General features: G+C 43.7%; 1 protein-coding gene across 19 annotated transcripts in view; it reads right to left on the bottom strand.

Annotated features, from left to right (window-relative positions):
• Positions 1-13,280, bottom strand: part of LOC410353 (CUGBP Elav-like family member 4) — a 530,632-nt gene that overhangs the window by 206,287 nt on the left and 311,065 nt on the right. For 2 of the 19 annotated variants that reach the window (XM_006557614.3, XM_016915462.2), the window contains exon 1: positions 8,743-9,696. The exons of the other annotated variants lie outside the window; for them this stretch is intronic. The gene's annotated coding sequence lies outside the window, so the exon portion shown is untranslated. Of the gene's footprint in view, positions 1-8,742; positions 9,697-13,280 lie in introns of those variants that run through there. 19 annotated transcript variants of the gene reach the window in all.

Raw genomic sequence — 13,280 nt, 5'->3', positions numbered from 1 at the left:
TGAGGATTAGGCCGGCCTACGGAGAGGGAAACTTGCTCCCCGAGATTAACCTATTCCGGAGCTTTATAGAAACTCTACACAACCTGGATTACCGCAGCCACTGAAATCTCGTGCTTGCTCGCTACATCCATGCCAGCCATGGATACCTAGAATCCCGAACAGATGTTTCCATTTACGCCCTTTCTTTGGTAAACGTGATCAAACTCCTCCCGGTCGAAGCTCGAAAGATCAAGTTCCCTCCCCCTGGGAGGAGGCTACGTCACGTTCCCCGACAACCCTCGATCCGATTAATTAAATCAACCCTTTCCCCAAATTCGAGAAAGAAAAAATTTCCCTCCGAGAAGGGATGGAAGAATCGCCGATATCCGTGGGAAGGGGGAGAAGGGGTTAATTGTCATTTCGAAAGTTGGGATGATCGATTGGGATTCACACGCGGGTAAAGTGGAAGACGCGAGGAAAGAGATGTTCTCCTCTCTACAATGGGGGAAATAAAAGATATGGGTTGACACATGTCGATATCGGCGGGATGGTCATCCATCAATGCAAAAAGTTTGAAAATGTTTCGATCAAAAGAAACGAATTACTCTCGCGTTTTCACCAAATTCGCACACTTGTCAAGGACGGCGGGTATTGTATTGTTGTACGTACGTTTTGTTTCGCGTGTATATATATATATATGTATATATTCATCGGGAAATTCAGAAATTTTCCCGAATTTCTAAAGTTAATACCGAATAGATCAACGTGGAATATTGTTTTTGGCGTGTTATTCGGGGGAGGGGGGGGAAAGCGAAAGGGGATAACGTTCGTTGGCCGTGGAGAACGTAACGTTCGAGAAACGTGTAATTTCGCTCCTATTACGCCAACTATGCTCTATATTAATATAGAGTGAAAAGGGGTCACGTGTACAGCGTGCACATATCCCTCTATCGTATCGCTCTGTGCAGAAATCGATGGCGGACGGTTATTTGCGAACTTGCATCCTAGGGCAAATAGATACGTTCGACTCTGTGCCCCATTGTTTGCACGCGATAATGCGCGTATAAAGAATTCTTTGTTTGGTAACGGGGCATCGACCCCGCGTCGGATACGATATCCAATGGATATTAAGTAAAGTAAATTTCGAATAGAATCGTAACTTTAGAGATAACGATTGTCGAATCGATAGAATCTCTTTTGAAAACCCTTTTTTCCGACACGAGATATCATCGTTCTCAAAGAGAAGGTAATTTTTTCCGTCCCCGTCAGTTGGAGAACTTGAATATACTTTGGAATATTCCATCGAAATTAGGGAAACTTTAAATCGCTGTAACTCCGAAGATAGCGAAATCTTGCCCTTTCGAACGCTCTCTCGTTTATCCCGATACCGCTTCTAATTCCAGAGATATGAGATCGTGTAAAGAGAAGGTAATTTTTAATCGTTTATTACGACCGCCCGTCTCTTTCGTGATATCTGCTCCCTCGAAATCTTACGAGCTCGGGATAAATTTTTGTCGGCGAAAGTATCAGAGGAAAATTTTAATAGATTCAAAATTTTTAGAATCTGTGCTGGACTTGTATTTTATATTCGATATTTAATCTTTCATGAAATTTTTTCCACATTCACGAGTTTCAACATCAGCTGTATATTACATTTACGTGTTTTTTTGTTTCCATGCATTGTGGCAACGTACACACATCAAATGAGAAACACTTTTAACCTTTCCTCGTTTCACAGTTCAAATCGATGGATTTTCCAAAAGAAAACTACGGCTAAATTTGCAAATTTTCGAGACAGATACGAAATTGCGCCATTTCCTTTCGAGACGTAGCCGATGAACTCGACGAGAGCGATTAGATATCAGAATTATATGCAGATTTCGATATAAAATTGTTGGAAACGGACGGTCGAGTGGTATTAATGGCTGACAGCGGCTGTCGGACGGTAAAATCGAAATTCTGATTACGGGCGGTAGTAACGCGAATTTCTGTTCGTTTATCGAACCGACCACGGTGTGCGACTGTGTGATTGTTGAAAAATTCCCTGCGCAACGATTTCGAATTAATTATCGCGAGGAAGATTGGACGGATTCGCGTTACAAAGAAGAAAAAAGGAAAAAAGAACGGGAAGGGAGGAAGGAGAAATCTTCGAAATTCCTTCCTCTCCCACCACTATTGTTTCCAAAAGGTAACAATTTTGTCGCGGAAACGGCTGGTTTAAAGGCAACCGCGGGCGCGCTCATACACACGCGCGAACACGAACGGGGGGATAGAAGGTCGGTTTAGGAACGATAATTGGCACGAAGGCGAGCGTTCCCGCTCCCTTTTCGCCGCTCCTTCCGACCAGAATTTCGTAGACCAGGGACGAAATTTGATTTGCAAATTCAGTTAAATCCCCTTCGCCTCCTCCTCCTCCTCCTCCTCGATTCCTAGTCATCCCTTCTTCCTCCCTCCCTCCCTAGCACAAGATATACCCCGTGATGTCCCCGTCGTACTGCAGGACGCCTCCTCTTCCTCCTCCTCCTTCTCCCTGGGCCCCGTGGGAGAGAAGGCCGAGAAAAGACGCGTCGCATGAATTTTAATTTCACTTCGGCCTCGTCGGCCGGCCGCGATGCACTTGGGACAACGTAGTAACGAGCGGCTAAAGTTTTTTGAGGAAAAATTAAAAGTTTCGCCATCCCCCCTTACGTTTCTTTAGCCCCTTCTGGATGACGGGGGCCACGCTCGTAGGCCGAGTGTAACCGTAATGCCTCGTAAAGTAATTAAGCTGGCGAGTAACAGAGGCGACTCCTCCGAGAAAGTTGATTTGTTTCCTCGCTTTTTCTCCTCTTTCTTTCCTGTTTCGACGACGGATTGAAAATCGTGTACCATCTTACGATATATCTTCACGATATATGAAAAGAGATGTATCGGGTATAATTTCTCTCTTAGAGAGGGGTTAAATTAACTTTGACAGTGCAATGTGAAACTCGTGAAATGATTATCTCATCCCGTAAACGAAACTGTGTATATACGAAACGGAGGAATATTTTGATTGCATCATCGACGATAAGTGAGATAGGAGGAGAAATTATTGTTTCAAATAATATTAATCGTTGATCATAACCTGGATGATACAGTGGTAACGTGATCTTGAAAGAGGAGAGGTTCTTTCGAAAGAATTGGACGCGATAATTGGATTCCGAATTATTCCCCGAAAATCGTGTAAATATGAAATTTCACTCGACAAAGTGAACGGGGATAAAGGGAGGAGGATATAAATGGATCGTAAGGTACAAAGAAAAGTAAATAAATAAAAGAGAGAGAAATAGGGAAGGGAACAACGCACGATGTAAAAGACTTTTGAGAGTCGGCGCAATCTGCTGGTATCCAACAGAAGGCGGAAGTAAGGATGTGCGAGGAGGCAAGGAGGCAAGGATAGATTTGCAAGCCAGATTGAAATTTTGAAATTTAAATCTTGCCGAGAGACTTTAAGTTAAAAAAGCTTCCACCGCTTCCGCCGAACGGATAAATGCATGCATTTCGAGTACGTACAAGGATGTTGCTAATTGTCGAACAATTTCACTCTTTCCAGATCAAACGAGATCATTATTCATCGACACTTTCGTTTCATGTCCCTCGATTATGGATTATTTCGAACTCGTCTCGTCTCGTCTCGTCTCGTTTCGTATTTCATAAAACTCGAGCCACTTTTTTTCCTCCCCCTCCCTCCCTGCAAATAGCGAGAAGTAATATTTCTCAAAGCAAATATTGTTTTCGCAAATAATATGGCGGGAATATTAGTTTCCACGAATATATTCCTCCACGCGTGGGAATAGAAAGAAAAAAAGAAACGACTTTGTAACTTTCCCGTAATATTAATTTTTTTCTCTCCTTCCTTTCTCTTCATTCGCTTCATCAAAGAGTAACGAAATACTTCTCCGCAAAATGGAGAACTCTTTTGGCTAAAATCGAAAAAACGAAATCGAAATCGAAATCGAGCTAACGAAGGATAACAGTCTTCCGGTGTCTTCTTTTTATAGAAAGAACGGACGAACCCCCATTTTCTCTCATATTTATTCGCGGCGAATGAGAACAATTTCGCGACGTTTCCCTGAACCAACCGTTAACAAACTCTTACATCTTTCGCCGAAGAAGTAACTCGTTACTTCGCTTTGTCCTTCGAATTGGATAGTTTTCCATTAGCAATCATAACAACGTCCTTTTGGCCCCAGTGGTGGCCGGGGACCGAGCGACAGGGTAGGGGGAGGGTGGCGACCAAGCAGTTAGGGTGAGTTTGTTTATTCAAGCTTCCGCGTTACCCTCTTCACGCTAGTGACGGAGGTTAGCCTTGTTTTCCACCCACGTACTTCGTGTTAATTTCCATTTTTATTACAAAGTGAATTGCATCCCCCCTCCCCCCTCCCCCAACGCTCTCTCCAGCGACACACCATCTTTCACGTTCTTTCACTCTGACCTCTCTCATCGTTGACCGATGCGGCGATAATAGCAATAATTTTGCGTTGAAACTCGTGCAGTCTCTCGTGCGATCGATTCCAACTTACCTGGAACAGAAAAAGAACACGATTCGATTAGAGGGAGATTCGTGAAAAGAAACGTTTAAAGCGAAGGGAAAAGATATTTTCGCGAATAATAATTAAGGCTACTGTATTTTTATATACACGATCAAAGGAATGAAAATAGAATGGCTAGGTAAAAAAAAAAAATACCTAGACGAAAATATCTTTCCCGTGCGAAGTTGAGAAAGGCGATTATTATCGATTCATTCGCTCGAACAACATTTTCTATTCGATAATCGTAGAAATCTAATCTCGATAAAATTGTTCTTAATTAGAATTACAAGAGAGAGAGGGGAAGGGGAAAGTGTTAAATCAATCTTCGAGCGATCGTCCCGTTTTCTTTAACGTTCGATTATAGGAGATGGGCAAAAGGGGAGGGTAGTTTTTTCCTCGTGTCTCGATCGTTCGTTGAAACACTCGCGAGAATTGACAACCGATAAAAAGTTTCGAGATTTCCACTTTCTTTCGGCCGGCGAATGGAAAAGAGGGCGGATCGTAAAAAGGAAGTAAGAAATATCAATACTATCGAGTTTCATACAGAGGAAACTGGTATGGCCAATCGGGGACAATCGAGCATGAGGAACGATATTAGCAATAAAGGCGTAAATAAGTTCCAAGTACTTTCCCTTGTGACGTTTACGACGGCGAGGGTATTGATCCGAATATTCGCTCATAAAAAATAATCGTACAATTCAGATACCCCTTTCGAAACGTTCGATTTAAAGAAATAAGTAACGAAATTCTTTTCCAGAACCAAACCTCTCCACGAGCTGTTGCTGCTCTATATATATATATATCATCGTTCCAAGCGTCATATTGGATTTCCAGGTTAGAAATTTTCGTTGTTTAAACATTGAAAAAAAGTTATTGAAATCTAACTAACTAACTCGAAGGAGAATTTTCGTCGGATGAATTGTCATTTGCGTATCGTTCAGACGAATGCAATTACGTTCGAAAACAAAAGAAAGGGGGGGGGAAAAAAAACGAGGAAACCCTTTCGATCATGCAACACGGGTGTGGTATTCCTATTGGACATATTGAGTAGGAAACGAGTTACTAGCTCCCCTAGTGCTCGACCGGCTACAGAGGCACGAGCATAACGGAGTATAATTCAGTATGGTTCCGGTATGTATAGTGCCTACTCCATTCTCCGACAATGCAACAGTGCACGCTCCCTACTCTGCAACGCCCTGCCATAATGCATTATACCGAGGCGAGTCGGGACAGCATTTATATACTGTACACTAGGCGGCGGACAGAGGTACATAACGCACCTCACCTGCCTCCGTCCGCTCGGCCAACTTCGTAACAGGATCTCGAACGATAATTAAAGATTATTTCTATCGAATTTCGATAACAATTCCTAGATTAATTCTCCTCTCTACACCCATGCGCTTGATTTCAACATGTTATCATAAACAAGAAGATATATCCGAGGAGTGAAGTTTCCCCTTGTCCTTTCGTTCCCTGGGAGAATAAGTGGGAGTGGGATTCATCTGTCTTGCTGAGGGGAGAGGAGGAGAGGATCGTTGCACCGCGACAAATGCAACGTGAACCGAGGAGAGGCGCGGCGGCACCGTTGAATAAACTTTCGAAGGAATGCCAAATAAACGCCCGGGGGTCGGTGAAAACATTTTTCCGCCATCGATGGGAGAACCCGTCGGCGACTCTGGGTAAACCGCAGAGGAGAGAGAGGGGAGAAGAAAAACAAAAAAAGGAGAAGGAGAGAAAAAAATGAGGAAATCGGAAATGGGAGGAGAGGGAGAAACGTCAGTCAGCGTATATTTTCCGTAGAATAAATATAAATTGCGTTATTAACAAGAACGAAAGGGGCCAGGGAAGGAAAGAGAAAGGGAAGAAAGGGAGGGAGGGAGGGAAAAAGTCGATTTCTTCGAGATTGGCATTGGCGAAAAGACAAGCGGCACGAAATATAGGGAGGTCTGTATACGTATATAGAATATATATATATATATGTACGTATGTGTGCACGGAGAGAGAGAAGCGAGGTTTACGAGAATTTTAAAGCAGCTTCGCATTCCGTGAAAAGCTAACGAAAACCTTTCTGAACGTGCTCACGATGCACGTTCCTCTCCCTTTCCCTCTCCCTCCGCGATGCACCATACATAAATACATATTCATCGGCTTCTATTCTGTCCTTTTCCCGACGTAAATCTTTGCTTTCATCCACGTCAATCGGGGGCTACGAGACGGAAATTGCGAAACGCCGGTGCGCCAGTCGATAGGTATTTCCACATCGGGGGGAGGGAAAATACGTTACAAATCCAACTTTAACCAGCTCGGGATTCCGGTCACGTAGCCTTGTCCAAAGATATATATCGTATATCGCCGTGACGCGTCGGCCCCTTCTTCACGTATCCCACTTTCGAGCCTCCACTTCGACCCACCTTCTCGGCTAATGTCACACGCGCGGGGAAAAGGATATTACGTAAAGGAGGAGGGCCAAATAGATTTCTAGAGTCTTGAGCTAATTTCTTTCAACATGCGTTGTTCCAGTTGTCTCTATTTCAACAGGGCAAAGAAAAGAGTGGAAGACCTGTTTGGATGTTTCGTCGAATTCGATCGAAACTTTAAACGTTGGTAAAATTCTACAACTACTGTCCGTTTTATCGGTTATTTACAAGAAGAAATGTACACGATGTTCGAAACTTGGCAAAATTGGTTTTAGGGAAAGTTACAGGGTAAATGATATTCCTTCGAAAAATTGTGATCGAATAGTTGGAATTCTAAACTTTGGGGTTCCATATTATTTTCTTCCCTTCCTTTTTTTTTTTTTTAAGTGAAAAGTTAATCGTAGAATATCCTTGGAAAAACACGCTCGAACGTAATATCTGTGTTTAAACGATTCGATACGCGTTATACGTATTCTGTCTTCGTGGAAGTGGAATAAGTTGGCACTAGTCGGACGCGACTAACGTTCAGTATATACAGAGGACTGTTCTACTTATTTCTTTAGTGTCGAAAAATGCAGAAAAGCAATATTTTTCGAAAGAACGAATCGAGGAAATTATACAACTGTTCAATTTTTTGGATCAACGATAGAGAAATATCGCGTGTCACTTTCGAAATTTATATATAGGAGATTCGAAAACGGAAACAGGTGAGCATCGGTTGTTTGAAAATGGCCCCGGAATTCTCAAGGAACAACAAATATCATATGCACATATTTAGCGACTATATATTGTTTCAAAATAGCGAACTCTTGGATCGTAGACGGGATTGTTGTTCCACTCGTACTTACAAATTCCGCATCTACTAAATTCTGTTTTCACTGTATCAATTTCTAGCGCTCCGTTTGCGCGCACGACAAAATTTTTCGCCACCAAATTATCATATTTTGACGTTATACAAAGAGATGCGCATAACGATCTCGTTTAATTTATTTATTTATTCTATCTTTTTCCTTCTCTTTTTACCAATGGTAAGAACAAACATTCCTTGTCAGAAATTTGTTATTCCTTTAACGATAAATTTTAACACTTTTCGTTTTTCACTTTTTTACTATTTATCTTTCAATCGTCACTCTTCACTTTACTTTCTCACTTCACTTTTCCAACGTAAGAAGAGGATTTCCAATCGCTTTAAAAATCTCCAAAATTATTAAATTTGGAACTTTTCTTATGGTTTACGTATAGATCTTTTAAATCCTATCCTATATAGTTCTCTTTTTAAAGATAATTATACCAGAAAAATATATACCTAAAAAGCTAAAGAAGCGAGCGAAAGAGCGAGGAGATTCCCCAACCGAGATATCCGTATCCGGACCGTGAATTATTCGACCGCACAGTTTCGACCATAATAAATTCATCGCGATAAACTCTGATCGTAATAATAAGTTAGATCCGAAACCTCGTTTCCGCACAATTGCACCCCATAGACAGTTTCGCGGGAATATCAGAGTATCCTTAAGCTCCCGATTACCGGCTTTGGAGTTTTGTTCTCGGAGGCGGCAACAGGTTAGCAGCACGCGCCGCTCGCCGACTCGTCGAGTCGGCCACGGGGACGATCGCGTGTGCGTGTCTCTCTCTCTCCCTCTCTCTCTCTCTCGCTCCTTTCCTCGCTCGATTCCTCGCCTTTCCCAATCCCTCCCGAAATATATATAACTCTCTTTCTCTCTCTGAATGAAACGAGGTGAAACGAAAGCGCGCGCGTCGTGACTGAAGAATGTGCGTGCAAAATCTCTAACCTATGATCCATATGCGTGGCCGACCAATCAATGTCCTACGTCGTTGCACGGTAATACACGTGCCACAAGGACGATCACCAAAGGCACACAAGCCCGACGACGACGACGACGACGATAAACTTGTCGCTGAATCTCTCTCTCTCTCTGTTTCTTCGCCACTGGTGTGTGCTTTTGTTCGTGTGTCGCCTGGCTGTCGAGCGCGGTGCGTGCGTACACACGCACGTGTCACCCTCTCTCTGCTACAACACACACTCTCTCTCTCTCTCTCTCTCTCTCCTCTCCCTGCCTTCTACTACTTTCTTCTCCTCTTGAACGACATAGACGACTCCCCCTCCTCACTCCCCGGTTACTAATTTATTACTCTTTATTCGTTCATAAAACGATTTCTATTTATTTATTTATTTATTTATTATATTTCTCTTCGAGATGTCGTTGATTTGACAAGTTTATTACTCACTCCCGCCTTTTCTGACGCACGAGTTCTCGATCACAAAAAGGGGCGGTTAAAGAAACTTTTATTTATTTATTTGTTTATTTATTTATTTTTTTTTTTTGGATGGATAACCGTTTTGCGCACCACAGGGGGGAGGGAGGGAGACGAGAACACTACGAGGGAGGGGAAGATATTTTTATTATTATTATTAATAATATTATTATTATTGTTATTATTATTATTATTATTATTATTTCGAATGAGGAGAACACGGGCAAGGGACGGCGGAGAGGCTCTTATTTAATTTCACAAGCTTTTTTTTCCCCCTTTCTTCTTCTTCTTCTTCTTCCTCTTCTTCTTTTCCTTTTCTTTTCTTTTCTTTAAATTCTTTCGTTCTTTTTTTTTTTTTTTTTTTTTTTTTTTTCTAATATACACGATTTTTCGAAAACACACGCAGCGGCGCGGCGTGGCGTGGCGTAGCGGCGAGTCGGATGGCTGACTGGCGGAGAGCCGACGACTCTCGTTCGGTCTCGGTTCTCGGTCGTGGCCGTGGGGATCGCTGCTGGCTGGTAACACGCGCAGGAGGGTTGCCCGCCGGAAGGCTAAAGGGGGCGAGGAGGTGGAAGCCGAGGGAGTTGGTCGTTCGAAATCGCGGTGGTAGGGTGGTGGCGGCAACGGTGGTGGCGAACGTCGCTTCTGCACGACCATCGGAGGGAGAATGCTGAGCCGAGACAGACTGAGAGAGAGAGAGAGAGAGAGAGAATATTTCGGCGAGAGAGAAGAAGAAGAAGAAGAAGAAGAAGAAGAAGGCAGGATAAAAGTTGGATCGAGAAGAGGAAAGGAGATGTAACGAAGAAAGACCTTCTCTCTCTCCTCTCCTCTTTCTCTCTTTCACTCCTCGAAACAAGAAAGAGAGAGGGAGGGTAGGAGAAGAAGGAGAAGGTAAGCAAGGTGGAGGGGGAAGGCGCGGGTTGCTTCACCCTCCGCGTAGCGAAGTAGCAACAGGCGGCTGCCCGACTCTCTCTCTCTCTCCTCTCTCTCCTCTCCTCCATCGTAGACGAGGGTTGCGCGCCACGTTTCTGCTCGGCGGCAGGCGCCGCTGCCGTCGACGCTCTGACGTCACCGCGTCGTGACGTAGGCGTGGTCACGGATGCGCACTAACACCTCGCCTGTCACCGTTGTCATAGTGACTGGTTCGCCGATGCCCGCGTTTCGCTGCCGGTACCGTCCCCGGCACACCATCTCCCTCGACCTGCTGCGTCGCCGCGCGCCTCTCCCTCTCCCTCTCCCTCTCTCTCTCTCACCCCCATCGAGCATATAACCCCGCTACGACCCCTCTCTCTCTCTCTCTCTCTCTCGTTGTCTTTGTCCCTCGGCGAGCGGAATACGTCGCCCACCTTTTCGACGAACGTCGACGGTGCGACGCGCACAGCTTGAAATCCATGGCGGAAAGAAGAGAAGAAGCGTGACCGGTGTAAGCGAGACGAGGGGAATCTCTCTCTCTCTCTCTCTCTCGTCCAAAGGAAGGGTGTATACGCGCGCGTGTAACAGGCATACGCGCGTTGTCACGGTAACCTCGGTAGCTGAAAAACAAGCCTGCGCATTTTTCAATTCGAATGCACTCGGTGGGAAGCGATGAGGTTATAATGAAGTCCCCGCATGCCCACCCGCTATGCATCGCGTCGAGCTCGTGCGTTGCGTAACACCCTGTATCTGCGAGTGTGGACGAAGGGAAAGGCTTTGTCGATACTCTTTTTTCTTTTTCCTCTTCTTTTACGGTACGGTATTTCCGTATAGTAGTAAGTAGAATTTCTACAAGTTGCGCGGCAGGAATGCGAGAAACGCGCGTTCGTCCTTGCCTTCGTATTAAATCGCGCGCATGCGATCCTCCCTCTTCCCTCCTCCCCTTTAGGAAGAGGAGGGAGAAACACTTTTGCCCCCAAGACTCTCGATCGTCACACCTCGTATCTCTGGCATATCCGGTTACGCTACGTAAAAGTTTGTTGTCGACCGATTTTTTTCCATTTTTTTTTTCTTCCTTCCATTTCTAAATCGTAGAATGTGAGATCGTAAATCAATGGTTAATTCGAATTATCGAGGAGGAACGAAACGAAAGATTATTTTGGAAAGAGATTGGACGCGAGTTTTCACTGGTGGAAATCGGTGGCGATTATTATACGCGTTAGAAACGTACGTCATGGGCTCACGCACCACGAGCATCGACACGATCAAGTTCCGCCCAGAGCGTCTGTCCTGTACCTCGATTCAAACTCAGCCATTAGTCGCGAGGTGGCTGTTATATGTATCTGGGCCTAATGAGATTTCCATGTAGTGTGAATGAATTGCTCCGGATGCGTAGCTACATAGATATCCATGTATATAAAGAGACATATATATATATCGTTTCTGCGTGCTTACAGGCGGACGCTTTTGTGCTTCATTAGCGTGATTACTTTTAAATTACTTAGGAAACAGTTAATAAAACTGTGCGCCAAGTCGCGGCCAAGTACTTTAAAATTATAAGCATGTCGGTTCGCCAACTTGATAAACTTGGGGGAGGGGGGTTTCGGATAAGTTTTTCGAAGCGGTCGACGATTTTCAGTCGGATCGTTGACGTTAAGGATCGGCTACGTCATTCCAAGTTAAACGTTGCGATGAAGTTGTACATTGTAACGTGGAGAGAAAAAGAAAAAAAAAGAGGAGGAAGGGGGGAAAAAATTAACTTTGTCAACGACAAAATACGTCGTTAAAAGCGCCAGCGTTGCGTACAACTTTATGACAAGCTTTTTTACTGCAAAAATTGCTTTACGAAGGGAGGAGAGGGAGAAAGGGAGAGAATATAAAAAAATTGCGAAATGAAATTTCTGATAAAGGATTCTTCTATGGAATGATATACGTATATATATATATTTTTCTTTTTTTTTTTTTTTTAGTTTAAACGATTCTCTCGTCGATTTCGCATCGAGGCGAGGAGAGGTCGACTCGTAATGGGAAATAATTGTTGGAAAAGTTGAGTTTCTTCGCGAATTCGCTTGCTCCGAGTTTCCATTCGTTCGGATACAAATGGATTCTTAATTATCCTTAATTCGCGCGAAATCGAGGCTGCGAGCGTGACGAGGCGGCGCGACGCGGCCCGGTGTCATTAACGAAATAATGGGAATTAATTTTGATTAGTGCTTCGTTTCGGCAAATCAATCGCGCTCACGGGGAAGCGATTCAATCCCGCCATTATGGATTCCGATGGACAGACCACGCGCGTGCAATTATTTAATTCTGAAGTGGCTCCTTTCCGACAATATTTGCACACGCGTGTAAAATCATCGACTCCCCGTTTTATCATATATATTTGGAAATTTATTCGATTCTGCCTCTTCGTGGCGATACGATCTTTCCATTTCACGAAAAAAAAATAAGAAAGATATATTCGTGGGATCTTTGGAGAATTAAACAATTAAATATATACGCGAGGATATGAAATTATAAGAATAACGGTAAAAACAAATATTTCTTTTTACCTCTTATTCTTTAATACGGTTCCCTATTCGAGTTCACGGACATAATTATAATAACATACGCGATGATGTAAATATATTATATAGGAAATGAAATTACGAGAGGCCAATAATCCGTTACATGATAATACGATTATCGAAACAAAGGAATTGATCGAAATAAAAAGAGTTTAAGAGTTTTGCGGGGAAGGAATCTTTCTCCTCCTCCCTCGAACGCTAATTAAATTTCGATTGTAAATCTTGTTAAACCCGATTCGAAACGAGCGTGGCTCGTTCGAGTTTAAGGAGGAGGACGAAGGTAAAAAGCGGGGGTGAGCGAGAATGAGGAAACGAGGATACGTTTGATCGATTCGTTCATCGAACGGGAAGAAGAAACTTTCGATATTCGATTTCGATCTCGTCTTCGAAATTCGTCTTTCCATTTTTCACCATCCCCTCCCTCGCGACTACTACGAACGAGAGGTAATTACACAATAACTATGGTGGACACGAACGGTTCGTCGTCGGTTCGTATATCCGTAATATAAGAGAGAAATAGAGGTTGGTGGCCATGGGCGGAAGGAGGGAGGGAGGGAGGGGGATTGGTGGTGGTT

This window comes from Apis mellifera, linkage group LG12 (genome assembly GCF_003254395.2).
Source record: "Apis mellifera strain DH4 linkage group LG12, Amel_HAv3.1, whole genome shotgun sequence".
NCBI classification, from domain to species: domain Eukaryota; kingdom Metazoa; phylum Arthropoda; class Insecta; order Hymenoptera; family Apidae; genus Apis; species Apis mellifera.
The sequence above is the reverse complement of the archived record's forward strand: the minus strand, read 5'-3'. Positions and strand labels throughout refer to the sequence as shown.